Raw genomic sequence first — 17,381 nt, 5'->3', positions numbered from 1 at the left:
ACACACACACACACACACACACACACACACACACACAGAGGACCTGTTCGGACGACCTACTGCCTGGACATGGAGGTCATCTGCATTAAGGCGGATGATCCTCTCATGAAAGTTAACTCTCTCTCTCTCTCTCTCTCTCACACACACACACACACACACACACACACACACACACACACACACACACACACACACACACACACACACACACACACACACAGAGGACCTGTTCGGACGACCTACTGCCTGGACATGGAGGTCATCTGCATTAAGGCGGATGACCCTCTCATGAAAGTTAACTCCGTTAGAGAGTGCAAATCGATGAAAAAAAAACTAATGAATTTCTCTATTTTGGTCCGCTCGGAGAGGTACTCCCATAAAATTTGCTTAGGCAAGAAGGTCATCTGCGTTAACTCAAATGATCCTCTCATGGGAACTAGGCCATATCAAGTGCAAACGACTGTCGGTTGACTTTGCTTGTTGCGTCCTCTCATGCCAGCTAAACGGCTGCCGGATGACTTTGATTGGGCAAGGGGTCATATGCACCTCTCATGGGTTGCAACTGTGTGTGTGTGTGTGTGTGTGTGTGTGTGTGTGTGTGTGTGTGTGTGAGAGAGAGAGAGAGAGAGAGAGAGAGAGAGAGAGAGAGAAAGGCCCAGACGGGGTATGTCACCAGCGTTACCATATCTTCTGACGGCTCTCTCTGTGCAAGTCAAGGAAAAGATGGTGTTGCTATGATTTGGGATCTGGTTGAGGCCAGTAAGCGACTCTACTCTCTAAACTTTGGTGATATTATCACTCTGTGCTTCAGCCCCAACAGGTATTGGCGTGTGCTGCAACTCAATCGGCCTGCATCAATATCTGGGATCTTGAGAGCAAGAGCATTGTGAAAGATCTGTGACTTAATTTCTCAAACTTGACAAAAAATGCACACGTTCCTTACTGTGTGAGTGTCAATTGGAGCGCTGATGGGAGTACTCTCTATTGTGGCTACACTAGGATCAGTGATGGTGACATCAGGGTCTGGTCTATTGGCAGAATTTGAGTTCTCTTAAAGTAAACTAGTATGTGACCCGCGCGTTGTTGAGGCCAAGAAAATCATGGAAATTGGAGATCTCTCTCTCTCTTACACACACACACACACGAAGACATATATAGGTAGGTGTGTGTGTGTGTCTGCTCTCTCTCTCTCTCTCTCTCACACACACACACACACACACACACACACACGGAGACATATATAGGTATGTGTGTGTGTGTGTGTGTGTGAGCACGCGTGCACTTGCCCACGTGTGAGGAGAATGGAACTATAGTCCTTGGAATCACTCTAGCAAGATAACAATGCATAGCTACGCATGCCTTCTGTCTCTCTCTCTCTCTCTCTCTCTCTCTCTCTCATATTAGATCTTGAGATCAAGATTTATCGAGTAGATCTTTGCTATCACTTCAGTATTGCAATGCAAATGTGGAAGGCCTTCTTGCAACGCTCGAACACCTCAACGAATGGCACGTTAACTCTGTCTCTCGTACACACATACACAAAGGCAACGGGTCTCTCTCTCTCTCTCTCTCTCTCTCTCTCTCTCTCTCTCTCTCACACACACACACACACACACACACACACACACACACACACACACACACACACACACACAGACAGACAAAACACAGATACATGCGTGCAACTAATGAGCTTTGAGCAGTAAGGCTAGAGAGAGATCATTTACGACATGGAAGGTTTGTGCAATCCTACAAAGGGAGGTTCATTAGGACATGGCCACACAAAGCTTAGTTGTCTATAAGCCTCGACATTTTAACTAAGGTAGGCTCAACAATCCAAAACGTCATGGGTAGCAGCAAGTAGTGAGGGAGAGTGAGATGCAAACAATAGAGAGAGAGAGAAAGAGGATTGATTGGCAAGAAACCGACGTAGTTTGAAAATTACGCTCTTTTAGGCATAGTGAGCCGATGAAAATCTACACGCTAACGAAAGTTTCCGGTTGATGTAACGAACCACTAAGCTTCGTATGACCATAGCCTTAGATGACACATGGAGGGAAGTTCCTTCAAAATGCAAAGTAAACCCACCCTTCAAATGGCTTTAAAAAGCAAAAGTAGTCATGCTTGATGTGAAATTCCATGGCCTTCCCAAGAACTAAAACTATTAAAAATATAGACAAAGTACTAAGTTTTCTACTTTACATTTCTAGGACTCAGAAGTCTTCTCATTTTCTACCTTTCATTTTTACTTCTAGGACTCATAAGTCTTCTCATTTTCTACCTTTCATTTTTACATTTCTGAAGGTTTCCTTTGAAATGCAGCAGAGTGTGACACATGGACGCCTTCTCTTTGCTCAAAAATTTTAAGCTCCATTATAAAGAGTATAGAGTATAGATGTTAGCACAATAACCTTCTTTTGGAGTTGTCATATCAAATCGTGTGTGTGTGTGTGTGTGTGTGTGTGAGTGAGAGAGTGAGAGAGAGAGAGAGAGAGAGAGATGAAATGTTATATTAAACATCTTCAAAAGGCCAAAATGACATATGAGATGATCAAACTGATAAAATCTTTGCGGATTAATACGATGTTTGGGTACAAAATAAAGATGGTGTAAAGTGAAAAACTAAAAACATCATCATCATCAATGTCCAAGGATGCACGGCATCGCGTGCGTTCCGAGAAAGTATTGCATTGGTCAGTGAAGAGAATCCTAAATGTCTACCTCTGTAAATAGTCGTATTGGACATCTCCCATGCCGTGCTAGAATAGTCCTAATCTTCTAATGGAGCCTCTGTTGATGTCATAGGCACCCAAGTAGATGTGGGTGTCTAGCTCTCCCGAGCTCAATGGATCTGCCAACTAATATACCACTAAAACAACCCGAGGCATCTCTGATTGTGATTTCTCATGACTCTAGTCAACGGTCCACAGCCCTCTCCGAATAGACAATCTCTCATAGAATATTGGTACACTGATAAATGTGATCTAAATCTGTCTCTGGCTCTATATGACACAACTTGCAAATCAAGAAGAGAAAGCGAGATGTTGTCCTACAACACAGCTATGGGTGATCCTAGAAACACTACCTCCTTGTTCATTCACAGTGAGTGACAAGTACCTTCATCAAATTTTTGATTAATTGCTGAGACAAGAGAAGAGAAAGCGAGATGCCGTTCTGCAATGCAATTATGGGTGAGACTAGCAACACTACCTCCTTTTGAGCTCACTATGAGCGACAAGTACCTTCGGCAAAGCAAGACGCCGTCCTGCAACGCACCTATGGGTGAGCCTCGCAACACTACCTTCTTCTCATTGTGAGCAACAAGTACCCTCATCAAATTTTGATTAATTGCATGCACTGCATGTTAAGTATGGAGCCTGATTTACCCCTGTAATTTTCTGTGGTAAAAGCGCACATTTGTAAGGCCCCCATTATAAGGAGAAGCCATCATGTGTGAAGGAAAATCACTCACCGGAAACCAAAATTTCCACGGACAAGAATCAGGGGCAACTTTAAAGGCCTCGGGGGCGGAGGCCCCTGAGACTTTTTTCGCCGGAATATTATGGCCGGACGGCGGCCGGAAAGTGGTCGGAAAACAACCGGTCGGTTGGCCGGTGGCCGGTAGTCAATGGCCGATGGCCGGTGGTCGGAAGTCAATGGCCGGTGGCCGGTGGTCGGAAGTCAATGGCCGGTGGCCGGTGGCCGAATTCAATGGCCGGTGGCCGAATTCAAAAGCGGACTTGTCTTCTCAAGGGCGGCCACACATGGGCGGATTGGAGGGTCCGATTTGGACTTATTCGCACAAGGGCGGCTACACATGGCTGTCTCTCATAAGAGAGGGCAGCCCTTTTGGCCTATAAAAGGAGGCCATTTCTACACACATTTCATAGTGTGAAGTTGATGCAACAAGGTGAGTGTGAGGTGGTGAGAGTGAAGCAAGGCGGGAGGTCCATTAAGGGTATAATCCTTTTGTAAACTACTTCTTGTTTTGAAGTACTAAAGCCATTGAGTGGCTGCTTTCCCGTGGACGTAGCCCACATTGGGTGAACCACGTATATCGTGTGTACTCTCTCTCTCTCTCTCTCTCTACTCTATAATCTCGTGTATATAAATCTGTCTCTCTCTCCATTAAGTAATCTACTCAATTATCTATTTAGCTACGTCTTATTTCCTAACAACTGGTATCAGAGCAAGGTTTGCTCGTAGCTAAATTATCTCAAGGAAAGGATTCCTTGAATTGAGTGGGAGTTATGGTGGAGGAAGGGAAGCTCAAGATTGAGAAGTTCAACGGCAAAAACTACCAACATTGGAAGATGCAGATTGAAAACTATCTCTACAAGAAGGACCTCTATTTGCCACTAGGCGGTCTTGCGAAGAAGCCCGCAACAATGGCAGATGAAGCATGGATTGTCCTTGATCGAACGACACTGGGAACAATCCGGTTAAGCTTGGCGTCAACGGTGGCCTTCAATGTTTCGGAGATGAAGACCACGGAGGACTTGATGAAGTCACTTGACGACTTCTACGAGAAACCATCGGCATCCAATAAGGTATTTCTTATGAAGCGCTTGTTCATTCTAAAGATGACAGAGAATGGTTCAGTTGCAGAACACCTAAATGACTTTAACACAAACATAAGTCAACTTCGATCAGTGAAAATCAATTTCGATGACGAAGTGCGAGCTCTCCTTATACTATCATCTCTACCGGATAATTGGGACAACCTTGTGATGGCTGTAAGTAATTCTATCTCTGGCACAAATACTCTTAAGTTTGATGATGTTGTGGGTGTTCTCCTAAGCGAGGAAATGCAAAGGAGAAGCACAGGAGAATCATCAAGTGCTGCACTATCAGTGGAAACAAGAGGAAGGCTTAAGGAGAGGTTCAAAAACCAAAAGGGTCGTGATCTCTCAAGGCGGAGCAAGTCACGCACAAAGTCAGTTCTTGAATGTTGGAACTGCGGCAAGAAGGGCCATGTCAAGAAGGATTGCTGGTCCAAGAAGAAGAAGGAGACGAAGTCTCAAGACAACAAGCCAACATCGGAGGCCAATGTGGCAGGTAAAGTAGAGAAAGATGCTCTAATTCTCTCATTAGACAATGTGTCTAATTCCTGGATAGTAGATTCCGGGGCTTCATTCCATGCGACACCACACAAGCAACATTTCCAAGACTACACCAAAGGTAATTTTGGGTATGTATACTTGGGAGATGATGAAGCTTGTGAGATTGTCGGCAAAGGTACAGTTTCTGTCAAAACTGCTAACGGAAATGAATGGAAGCTTAAAGATGTTAGGCATGTTCCTTCTCTTCGCAAAAATTTGATCTCTACAGGACAATTGGATGATGAAGGTCACAACATTGCATTCGGAAACAAACGGTGGAAGATCTCAAAGGGATCTTTGGTGGTTGCCAAGGGTGAAAAAGTCGGTACACTTTACTTGTGTACTGTTAGCATGCAACCTTCAGCTTGTGCAGCAACTACAGAAGTTGACAGTGCGGTGTGGCACTACCGACTTGGGCATATGAGTGCCAAAGGAATGCAAATCCTTCAAACAAAGAAGCTTCTACCAGGTTTGAAAGAAGTGGACTTAGAGTTCTGTGAAGATTGTGTTTATGGAAAACAAAAGAGGGTAAAATTTCAAAAATCAGGAAATGAAAGAAAAAATAAAAAACTAGAGTTGGTTCATTCTGATGTTTGGGGTCCTGCAAGTACACCATCACTTGGTGGCTCATTGTACTATGTAACATTCATAGACGATGCGACTAGAAAAACATGGGTTTATGTCATGAAGAATAAATCTGATTTATTTTCCATATTTCAAAGGTGGAAAGCCTTTGTGGAGAATGAAACAGGTACCAAGGTTAAATGCTTCAGATCCGACAATGGAGGCGAATATTTCAGCCAAGCTTTTGAAAGCTTTTGTGCTAGCAATGGCATTTGGAGGCAAAGGACAACCCCAAGGACACCTCAACAAAATGGGATTTCGGAAAGGATGAACAGGATAATCATGGAACGAGTACGAAGCATGCGGCTACATGCAGGCCTACCGCTTGAGCTTTGGGCGGAAGCTGTAAGTACGTCTGTGTACTTAATCAATCGGTCACCCTCAACGGCATTGGATGGGGGAGTTCCAGAAGAGGCCTATAGAGGTAAACCGGTGAATTATGCATTTCTCAAAGTGTTTGGGTGTGAGGCTTTCATGCACATAGATAGAAGCCTAAGATCAAAGTTAGATGCAAAGTTCAAAAAGTGTTTCTTCATTGGCTATGGAGAAGGAGACTTTGGGTATCACCTATGGAATCCTGAAGATGGTAAAATATTAAGGAGTAGGGATGTAATTTTTAACGAACAAAATATGTACAAAGATTACTTGGAAAGAAAACAAACAAAAGAAACAGGTGATGAGTACATGGAGCTTGAGGACGGTGAAGACTCAAGGACTGCAAATGGTGACAATGTGCAACAACGTCAACCAAATGAGGAGCCTCAACCTATTCCCCGAAGATCTACAAGAGCAAGTAGACCTCCAGAAAGGTTTGTTCCTTCCTTCAACCATCTCTTGATCTCAGATTCTGGAGAGCCGGAATCATATGAAGAAGCTATGCAACATGAATCCAAAGAAGAATGGACGAAGAGCATGCAAGTGGAGATGGACTCACTACATCGCAACCAAACATGGGAGTTGGTTGAGTTGCCTAAAGGTAAGCGGGCACTTCAAAACAAATGGGTGTACAAGCTAAAGGAAGAAGAAGGTGGGAAGAAAAGGTACAAGTCTAGGCTTGTGGTAAAAGGTTTTTCTCAAAAGAAAGGTATTGACTTCAATGAAATATTTTCTCCTGTTGTAAAAATGAACTCAATTAGGCTTGTCTTAAGCCTTGTGGCTGCTCATGATCTAAATCTCGAGCAAATGGATGTAAATACGGCATTCCCTCACGGTGACTTAGAGGAGGAAATCTACATGCTTCAACCAAAGGGGTATGAAGTAAAAGGTAAGGAGAAAATGGTTTGCAGATTAAAGAAGAGCTTGTATGGTTTAAAGCAAGCATCAAGACAATGGTACTTGAAGTTTGATCGATGGATGTTGGATCCACAAGATGCAACTCGGATCACTGCGTCTACACGGAGAATTTGGGAGATGGGAAATTCATCATCCTAATGTTGTATGTTGATGACATGTTGATTGCAAGTGCTAACATGCAGGACATCAAAGACCTAAAAGAGGAGCTGTCCAAATCTTTTTCAATGAAAGATTTAGGTGCTGCAAAGAGGATACTTGGTATGAAAATATCAAGGGACAGGACGAAGAAGACAATAAAGCTATCTCAAGAAGATTACATCAAGAAGGTACTAGAAAGGTTTGCAATGCAAAATGCAAAACCAGTTTCTACACCTTTGGCTGGTCATTTTAAACTAACGAAGGATATGTGTCCAAAGACACAAGAGGAGATAGCCTATATGTCTAAAGTTTCATATGCTGCAGCGGTAGGTTCTCTAATGTATGCTATGGTCTGGACAAGGCCAGACATTGCACATGCAGTGGGAGTTGTGAGTAGGTTAATGGACAACCCAGGTAAAGAGCATTGGCAAGCTGTGAAGTGATACTTAGGTATCTAAAAGGGACAACAACAAATGCTTTGTATTTTGGAGGAACTGATATTTTTCTAGAAGGGTATGCTGATACAGATATGGCAGGTGACAAAGATACTCGAAGGAGCACTACTGGCTATGTGTTCACGGTTGGAGGCACAATAGTAAGCTGAGCTTCAAAGCTGCAGAAAGTGGTTTCACTTTCTACCACGGAAGCAGAGTATGTAGCAATGAGGAGGCAAGCAAAGAAATTATGTGGCTTCACAGATTCTTAGAAGAGCTTGGATTCAAACAAGACAATTGTGTCTTGTACAGTGATAGCCAAAGCGCTATCCATCTTGCGAAGAACTCAGCCTTTCATTCAAGGACAAAGCACATTGAGGTGAGATATCACTTCATACGCACTCTTTTGGAAGAGGGACAACTAAAGCTAGGAAAGGTTCATACAAGTGAAAATCTTGCAGACATGTTTACAAAGGTGGTCAACAAGGAGAAGTTGAGCTTTTGCTCATCTTCAATCAGCATTCAAGGATAAGAAGCCAGAATGGAAAGCAGTCACAGGTTTGGTTTGGAGATCAGTCTCCAAGTGGGAGATTGTTAAGTATGGAGCCTGATTTACCCTTGTAATTTTCTGCGGTAAAAGCGCACATTTGTAAGGCTTCCATTATGAGGAGAAGCCATCGTGCATGAAGGAAAATCACTCACCGAAAACCAAACTTTTCACGGACAAGAATCAGGGGCAACTTTAAAGGCCTCGGGGGCGGAGGCCCCCGAGACTTTTTTTTCGCCGGAATATTATGGCCGGACGGCGACCGGAAAGTGGTCGGAAAACAACCGGTCGGTTGGCCGGTAGTCAATGGCCGATGGCCGGTGGTCGGAAGTCAATGGCCGGTGGCCGGTGGTCGGAAGTCAATGGCCGGTGACCGGTGGCCGAATTCAATGGCCGGTGGCCGAATTCAAAAGCGGACTTGTCTTCTCAAGGGCGGCCACACATGGGCGGATTGGAGGGTCCGATTTGGGCATGCAAAAATGAAAGACTAAGGGCCAATGTTCATACCATCCGTAGGCTATTTAATCAATTTGAGGAGGTGCAATTATATCATATTCCTAGGAAACAAAATGAAGATGCTGATTTACTTGCACAACAAGCCATTGCATGTGTAAAGAAAGAAGTGCAGGTCATCATGGTGGCGGCTGCTGTGAAGCAACCGAGGTACCAGGGATTGGAGTCATTGGCTCCCATCATTGGCTACATTTTGGAGGGTGAGTTTCCACCAGACTTCACAAAAGCTCAGAAGAGGAGACTCATGAAGAAGGCAAGCATGTATCTCTTCCTAGAAGGCTCCCTCTATCAAAGAGGGAAGGATAAAGTGTGCAGAAGAGTACCAACTATCGCGGAAATTCCAGCCATTCTAAAAGGTTTGCATGAAGAGACATGTGGTGGTCATTTTTCCCAAGAATTAACCGTGAAGAAGATTTTGCTTGCGGGGTATGTTTGGCCAAGTCTGCATGTGGATGTCCAACATTGGTGTAAAAGTTGTCACAATTGTCAGGTAAATGGGAATAGAAGATTGATTTATGGTCCAAGGCAAATTGTGCTTGCAAATGGACCCTTTGAAAAGTGGGGCATTGATGCTATGGGTCCTTTGCCTAGGACAAAAAATGGTAAACTCTACATTCTAGTGGCTGTAGACTATATGACTAGGTGGGTGGAAGCACAAAGTGTGGCAAAGGTAAATGAGAGGACAGTGAGCAAATTCGTCTACACTCACATTTGTTGTAGATTTGGCACACCTTTGGAGATTTTTTTTGATAATGGTCTAGGGTTTAGAAAGGGATTGCTCACAGAAGTCTGTGAAGAACTTCGCATTCTACATCGTCACAGTACACCCTACTATCCCCAATCAAATGGTTTGGTAGAAAAAGCTAATGGTGTCATTGCAGGCATCATTAGAAAGATGGTGAAAAATAAGACAATGTTGTGGGATGACTTCTTGGATGGTGCCTTGTGGGCGTATCGAACCACATATAGGGAAGCCACGGAGTTCACACCATTTCACTTGGTCTATGGTCAAGAGGCTTTACAGCCAATTGAGCTAAACATTCCAACAATGCGACTTCATGGCAAATCAGCACAAGATGATCAAGAAGCATGGATGGATCGACTTCTTACCTTAGCTGAGCTTGAGTGGAAAAGAGAAGCAGCATACGAGTGCTATAAGAGGAAATCCACACAGACAAAGGAGAAGCTTGACAAGAAACTGAAGGACAAAGGCATCAATGAAGGAGATCTTGTACTAAGGTATGACAATCGATTCGATAATCGTTTTGATGCCAAATTTGAAACAAGATGGCACGGGCCATACATAGTCAAGAAGGCTTTCAATTCAAGTTACTATCAACTTATGGACTTGAATGGGAAAGAGCACTCCAGGAAGGTAAACGGCTATTGCTTGAAGCCTTACTTGAGTCGCCTTCTACCAAAGGATCTACCAGAGCAAAAGGCAACTATCCCATGTAAGTATTGTTCCATGAAGCATGAGTGTAACACAAACCAAAATTCCGAGGGACCAAACAATGAAGATCTTGTCAAGGACTCTGAAGCACTCTCTTTCGAAAAGATTCTTTATGATGGTACATGAATATACCATCATCCTAGGGGAGGGCTAATGATAGCCGTTTTTTCGGCTCTCTGTAATTGCCATAGTGAGTTATCTCACCCTATCAAATCACTCAAACACTATGGTTACCCTCACCCTTTCACTGTATATAGGTGCGTGTGAGTTAGGGGACTTTTCCCATATCTCCTTACTAAAATAAAAAACCCTCAATTAGCTAGTCATTGGGCTACTTGAGCCAAAAAAATATAAAATATAAAAAATATAAGTATATTATGGCCCATGCTTATGTAAATATTTCTTTGTATATAGGGCCTAAATAAAAGATTTTTTTATAATTATTTTGGTATTTATTTAAATATTTTTACCTAGGTGTGTGTTATTTATGCTCTGTACATTGCCTCACCATTACCACAATTTTTCTTACTATTTTTCATACTCTTTATTCCATATAGAAATATTTTCATGTAAGCTTCTCTTATATTTGGTGTAACTCCACCCCAACAAAATCCAAAAAAACTAGTTTTATTTATGTGTATATTTTTTCACTATTGTGATTTTTTCCTTCCTACATCTATTTTGTTTTTTTTCTAAAAAATTAGAACACCAAAAATATTTATCTTTTTATGGTAGCCTCATAATGAGAGAGATTTCTTTTGACCCCTTTATATTTTTTCCACTTATATTATTTATATTTGACATGTACATATTTTTTAGACCCCTCAATATTTGATTTTCTTAGTTGTACTATCCACTTATATCATGATCTCAACAATATCTTCAATTATAGACCTACCAAATAAGGTCAAGGGTAGGTGGCATGCATACATGCACTATGGAGGGCTCACTCTTGGAGGTATTCAAAAGAATCATCCAAAGAAGGACCCCACAAGGACCTTGTGCAGTGGAAAAAAACGATCGGTTTTGCTGAATTTTTAAAGTTCACTTGCTCTCCGAATTTGAAAAGGTGATACAAACAAAAGTTGTAGCTCGTGGGCTGAACTTTTGCCTCAAATTTTTTCATATTTTTTTGAGCTACGAGCTGTGAGCTATGATTTTATTAGTGGACCCCAGTTTTTCCATGCTATGCAGCCACACTCTCTCTTCCACTTTATCATTTTCCTCTTTCACACACACTTCTCCACTCATCATCCCCATCTCTCTCACCACACCTCTCTGCACCCTACTCACCTTCTCCTCAACCTTGAAGAATAAGAGAAACCATGGTGAACTCATACCTCCCACACACAATTCCATTCCAAAATTGACCACTTAGACTCATTTTTCCTCCTCCAAATTACCCATATCTATCAAAAAAACCACAAAATTCAGCCTCTTCTCTTAAAAGACAGCATCATGGTGGTTGATTACTCAGCTTCAATTACCTTGTCTCTCAAGGAAGGTCAAGAGTGGAGAAAAAATGTACCGTCAAAGCTAGTGGACCGTGAACAAGCGTCAAAATTGGCCCTCCTCAAGACACTTGGAGCATCAACCTTGTAAGAAATCTACCTTTTCTTACCTCTTAAGAGTTTTTCTTCCTTATTTGTATCCTACATGGATACTCCCATTGTAAATATCCAATTCCATTTGTAAATTAATACTAACTCTACTAACACTAACCCACTATGAAAAGTCCTATCACCTCCATTTTTCTCCTCTCTCTTTCCCCACCAACTTCTTGATAATTCCAAGCAAAAGAAATTAGATAAATTGCTGAAAATCTAACCCAACCATGGTTAGAGGAGTAACCCTAGCCTTCAAAATTGCTATAAAAGGAGGGTGTAGCTAGCACAAAAAGGGGGGAGAAGAAAGAGCACTATGCTATAGCTTGAGGAGCCAAGCTCAACCTCTTGAGAAGGAGCTCTTGAGTGGAATCTCATTGACATTAGGCATATGTATGTGTTGTATTAGGGGTGATTAGCAAGGGAACTCTATGCTATTGTAAGAGAGAGTGATCATTAAATTGAGAGTAGGAAATCTATCATTTCTCCTACTAGAGTAAGCCCAACATTTGCTGAATCAAGGAGGGTGAATTTGGACTAAGCATGGATACCTTGTCTCCCTTCCAACGTGAAGTCATGGACAATAATGATGTGTAAGTGTCTTGGTGTTTTATTTAAGTTCTTGATAGCTTGTCTCCGGGTATTGTTATCAATTTAGCCATAAATCCCACATGCTGTAAGAGGGCGACAGGGTGGAGAGGACTCCCCTGGCCTTAAGACAGTGATTGAGGTGGATTTTTTCTTGTAATGTATTGTGGTGTAATTTACTCAGGCTATGTTGAACAAATACTAATCTCACTTTGATTGGTCATGACAGATTTGTAAGAAGGCATTAGTGCAACAAGCACCCCCTTCCCCCTTCTCTCTCTTTCTTACATATATATATTTATGTTTGCTTGATCATTAACGATACACTTCAAAGCAGCTCGAGCACCATCTCTCTCTCTCTCTCTCTCTCTCTCTCTCTCTCTCTCTCTCTCTCTCTCTCTCTCTCTCTCTCTCGTGTTTTAGTGTGTGAGAGTGTTCCATTGGTGTTAGGGTTAGTGTAAATTCCTTGCTTGTTTGTGGGTTGCTCTAACGATTCTCCTCTTTTGCGTCCTAGTTCGCTCTTAAACTAGGTGGTGCCCCTTGTGTAGTTGGGATTTGGCTGTGGGTTTGTTGTTTTGGTTTGTGTTGTGTTGTGCCCCAGCCCCATTGAGCAGCACGGGAGCCTTGAAGGGTGTCTAGAGGTTGCTCTTCTTGTTGCCCGCCCCGGACCGCCTCAACACATTTCATAGTGTGAAGTTGATGCAACAAGGTGAGTGTGAGGTGGTGAGAGTGAAGCAAGGCGGGAGCTCCATTAAGGGTATAATCCCTTTGTAAACTACTTCTTGTTTTGAAGTACTAAAGCCATTGAGTGACTGCTTTCCCGTGGACGTAGCCAGCATTGGGTGAACCACGTATATCGTGTGTACTCTCTCTCTCTCTCTCTCTCTCTACTCTATAATCTCGTGTATATAAATCTGTCTCTCTCCATTAAGTAATATACTCAATTATCTATTTAGCTACGTCTTATTTCCTAACACTGCATTGCAAGCGCAATTTGAAATGTTGCAAGTTGTGTGGCATGATGGTGGCCAAAAGCCATACCGAAGAACAGTACGATGAGTTTCATCCACCTATAATGTGCTTATTGTGTGAAGAAGCACTTGAATGTGAGATTCTTACATTGCATTAGAATGAAAAATTTGCACAACGAATGGTGGCATGTAGTTTCTATTACTTCCCTATAGCTACCATTGACTTGGATGCCATGCTGATTAATGTGAAAATTGAGCGCATACCATACAACAAATATGTCACATTGCAAGAAAGAATAGCACATGATTTACGTTCCCATAGCAGAAATGAGGATGAGATGACATTGGAACTTCTTTAACAACTCATCCTTCAACTCAACCTCGCGGGGAGCATGGTCACAAAATGGCCTCAAAGGTTATTAGTTACTTTTGCCACAACAAGAATTTCTATCATCATTGGGATTTTTTTAATCTTCAAAGACGGATCTCTAATTAATTAGTGTCCACTATGAAAATAATTAGTCGTGTGGTCTTATGATTGGTTGCTTTCGATTGCTTGCTTTCGATTGCTTCCTCTACTGACTTTTGGGCAATGCTGATGAAAATAAAATTCTAAGAGTGATTACATGAGACAAGGGTAGTGGCTCATTGGGATTACCAAGAACTTGCCCAAACTTTCATTGAATCAATGGGTGTAAGTGTGTCTATTGTTAAAAAGTTTAAGAGGAAATTATGGTGAGCAATTAATCATATAGTGATGTTCAATCTAGCATAGAGGAGAGATATAAATTGGGGTTAATGATCATGCCAACATGACGATGGCTCTAATACCAATTGAAAGGGTAATTAGGATGATCACACATTGAGCTATTTATGTTGGAACATAGTTATTGCATTAGATTAACTTTGAGTACAAATAGCCTTCTTATGTAGGCAACATATGTAGTCTTTGCATATCTGTAAGGGACAACTTGGTCCTTGACCCTTCACATGGTCTAAAGTGCATCACTTGGCATACATAACATATCACATGGTTTCACATGGGTAATGTTTATATGGTTGACATATTGGATGGGGAAAGTTCTTGTTGTGCAAGAAAACCTGCACCTCAACAAAATCATGCTTGTACAAATTTTATAAAGGCAGTGTGTACCATGTCTCTACACATGCATGTCGGTTGTGCAAGGTACATAATCTCATTGTTTTTGTGCATAGAAGTGTCAAGACTGCAAAATAAGTGCACTTAAAATATGAAGACAATTGAACATTTAATGAGGGAATTTCATTAGGGAACATGAAGTTCCATGTTCATGCAATCTATCTACTGCGCGTATAAGATGGTAATTGTTGTCTTGGGGCATTTGGAGTTTAGACAAAGGGTTGTGCTTGTTGTTTGAGGAGAGTCCTTGATTATATTTTATTTTTTATTATTCTCAATATGATTAGCTTGTCTTGGATTTGCTTTTAGTTAAGTTAGGGCTCCCATTATCTCTAGATGCAAAGATTAATAGATAGATTAACTGAGAACTAGTTGATTTGCAATGAGAAATGTCCTTGTTCTGAATATCAATGTTTAATTTTAGCATTACATTCGAAGTGAAGTACCTAATGTCAAATTGCAGTTAGGTCACTCCTATGTAGGAGTGAGGGATGTCATATGCAAAGGATCAATCTTGTTGGACTAAGATATGATTGTGGCGAATTGTAATTAAAATATTTTATCATGTCTTTGAGTGGAGAAAATCTCGCAAAAATAAACCACTTGCCAAGAAAGCTAGTTAAAGTAAGCTCGCAAAGAAATATGCCCCATAGGCTATGGATGCACCCATGGTCGGATGCGGAACGGCGTGAGCCGGTTTGCAGCTCGACACGGAACGTTGGTCAGCGTGGGCTTGAGCGGGAGGACAAGAGCGGGATTTGTTGGCCCGTCGATGCCATCTCTAAGAAGCTAGAACTTGCAACTACCTCAATCAACAAAACACATTGTTGTATGTGATGGAAATGGCCTATGAACTTTGAGAGTAGCAAAAATCAGAGAAAGAACTTTTGTGAAATTACTTTGTGAGCATAGAGGGTGAACTTAATTGATGAGGGTAGAAACATAAACATAATATTTAATTAACTTGGCATGAATAGTATTTTTCAAGAGAAAGAGTTTACAGATAGTTGAGGATTGAATTTATGTGGAGCCGGTCTCCCCTCCAACACGCATTTGTATTATAGATTCTCCCATCAAACACTACAAGAGGTACTTAATAGTAACGACGCTCGGAGTGAGACGCTCAAATGTGAAAAACCACGGCGTCCCTATAGGCATCGCTATGGGCGTTGCTAAAGTACAAGGAATTTAACGACGCTCATAGAGACGCGGTCAGGGCTAAAAAAAATAACCGAGAGCGTCCGAAAACTCAGATCTCAGATCTGAGTTTTTGGCACGCGCTCAAGCAAGGAAACGCACGCTCTCCCTCTCTCTCTCTCTTTCTTCTCCACACACACACACACACACACACACACACACACACACACACACGAGGAGAGGAAGGAGAGCCAGGTATGCTCCTTCCCTCTCCTCACTCTCATGTTCCCTTCCCCTCTTTCTCTCTCCCTCTCTCTCTCTCTCTCTCTCTCACACACACACACACACACACACACACACACACATTGTGTTTTTGAGAGAGAGAGAGAGAGAGAGAGAGAGAGAGAGAGAGAGCACAAGCATAAATAAAAAACGCACACACACATGCATAAACAAAAAATGCACACACACATTGAGAGACGAAAAGAGAGAGAGAGCATGCATAAACCAAAAACGCACACACACACATGCATAAACAAAGAAACAAACCCACATTGAGAGAGGAAAAGAGAGAGAGAGAGAGAGAAAGAAGAAGAGAGTCTTAACATTGTAGGAAACTATCCCAAGAGACCTTAAAGATTCAGTCGACAAGAGTTGAACTCAAGACCTGTTATTCATGAGGGAAATGGCATAACCAATCTATCACACTTCGGTGATAGAAAAGTTATACCATTTTTCTCCTTTTTTTATTGACGTGCACACACACCCACACACATACGGCCGAGAAGAAGAGAGTTTAATATAACGTCGTAGGAAACTAATTAAAGAGACCTAAAGATCTAGCCGACGAGGAGTTGAACTCAAGACCTGTTATTCAAGACGGTGGTACAACCAAATGCTGTCGATGGTAGAAATGGTCCCAAGCGGGGCTATGTGATCGAGCAGGTGCAGGCTCAGGTGATAATGCATCTGTGAAGTGCGGCTGCAGTTAGTGGAAGTGGAGATGTACGCTTGATGCGGATTTTTAGGCCGACGGTATGCTGCAGATGGCCAAACAGGGAGATGTCCCTATATACCCAAAGTGGTGGTTTAGTGGGCCAAAATGTGGTGCTCGGTGTGCTTTTCGAGCAGGTCCAGACGGCTCGTCAAACAGAGCCCGTATGTGAAAGATATGGCAGTTTGAAATGGGGTGCATTGCAGATCCTCGCCGGATTGGGCGGGTGCATGTGATTGGTCAAAGCTGATGCGATTTGATATACTCGAAGTGCTCGAGTTGTGATGCATGCCGGTCTTTTCGGATTGGCGATCGGAGCTACGGATAGCAAGTTATGGGCCATCGAAGTTTTGACGGGGGTCAGTTTTGAGGCGGTAGGGCCGCGTTGGGAAATGTGCAATTTGGTGTTTTCTTGAGCTCGCCAGGTGTCTGGTGGATAGTATGCATCATGTGATGCTAGTCGGAGTCAACGGCACCTGAATCGGAGTCCGGAGCATGGAGGTATGCTTGACCGAGGTCGGCACTTCGTAGGGAACGCGGATGATCGGATGCTTTTTCCGATGTTTGGAACACGCCATTTGAGACTATCGAGGCATCATGACGTGGAGCCGATAGATGGATCTCCCATGCAGCATAGCCGAAAAACTTATTGGGCGAGCCCGGGCACACGGAGCACCGACAGCACATGAATCCAAATACTTGAGGTTTCCTTGTTTTGTAAAAGTAAAAGAAAAGCTTGGCTGGACTTGGAAAAAGGGAAGTAAAGTTAACTCATAAGGAGGAGGTTAAAAAAAACAAAAGGAAGGCTTAAGTAAGTGAGGGCA

At 42.4% G+C, this 17,381-nt stretch overlaps 1 pseudogene; it reads left to right on the top strand.

Annotated features, from left to right (window-relative positions):
- Positions 1 to 3,006: 3,006 nt before the first annotated feature.
- On the top strand, positions 3,007 to 13,767 carry LOC147429280 (uncharacterized; annotated as a pseudogene).
- The last annotated feature ends 3,614 nt before the right edge of the window (positions 13,768 to 17,381 follow it).

Source organism: Adiantum capillus-veneris, chromosome 22, assembly GCF_014529385.1.
Source record: "Adiantum capillus-veneris isolate H3 chromosome 22, ASM1452938v2, whole genome shotgun sequence".
Classification (NCBI taxonomy): domain Eukaryota; kingdom Viridiplantae; phylum Streptophyta; class Polypodiopsida; order Polypodiales; family Pteridaceae; genus Adiantum; species Adiantum capillus-veneris.
This window is presented reverse-complemented; position numbering and strand designations above follow the sequence as displayed.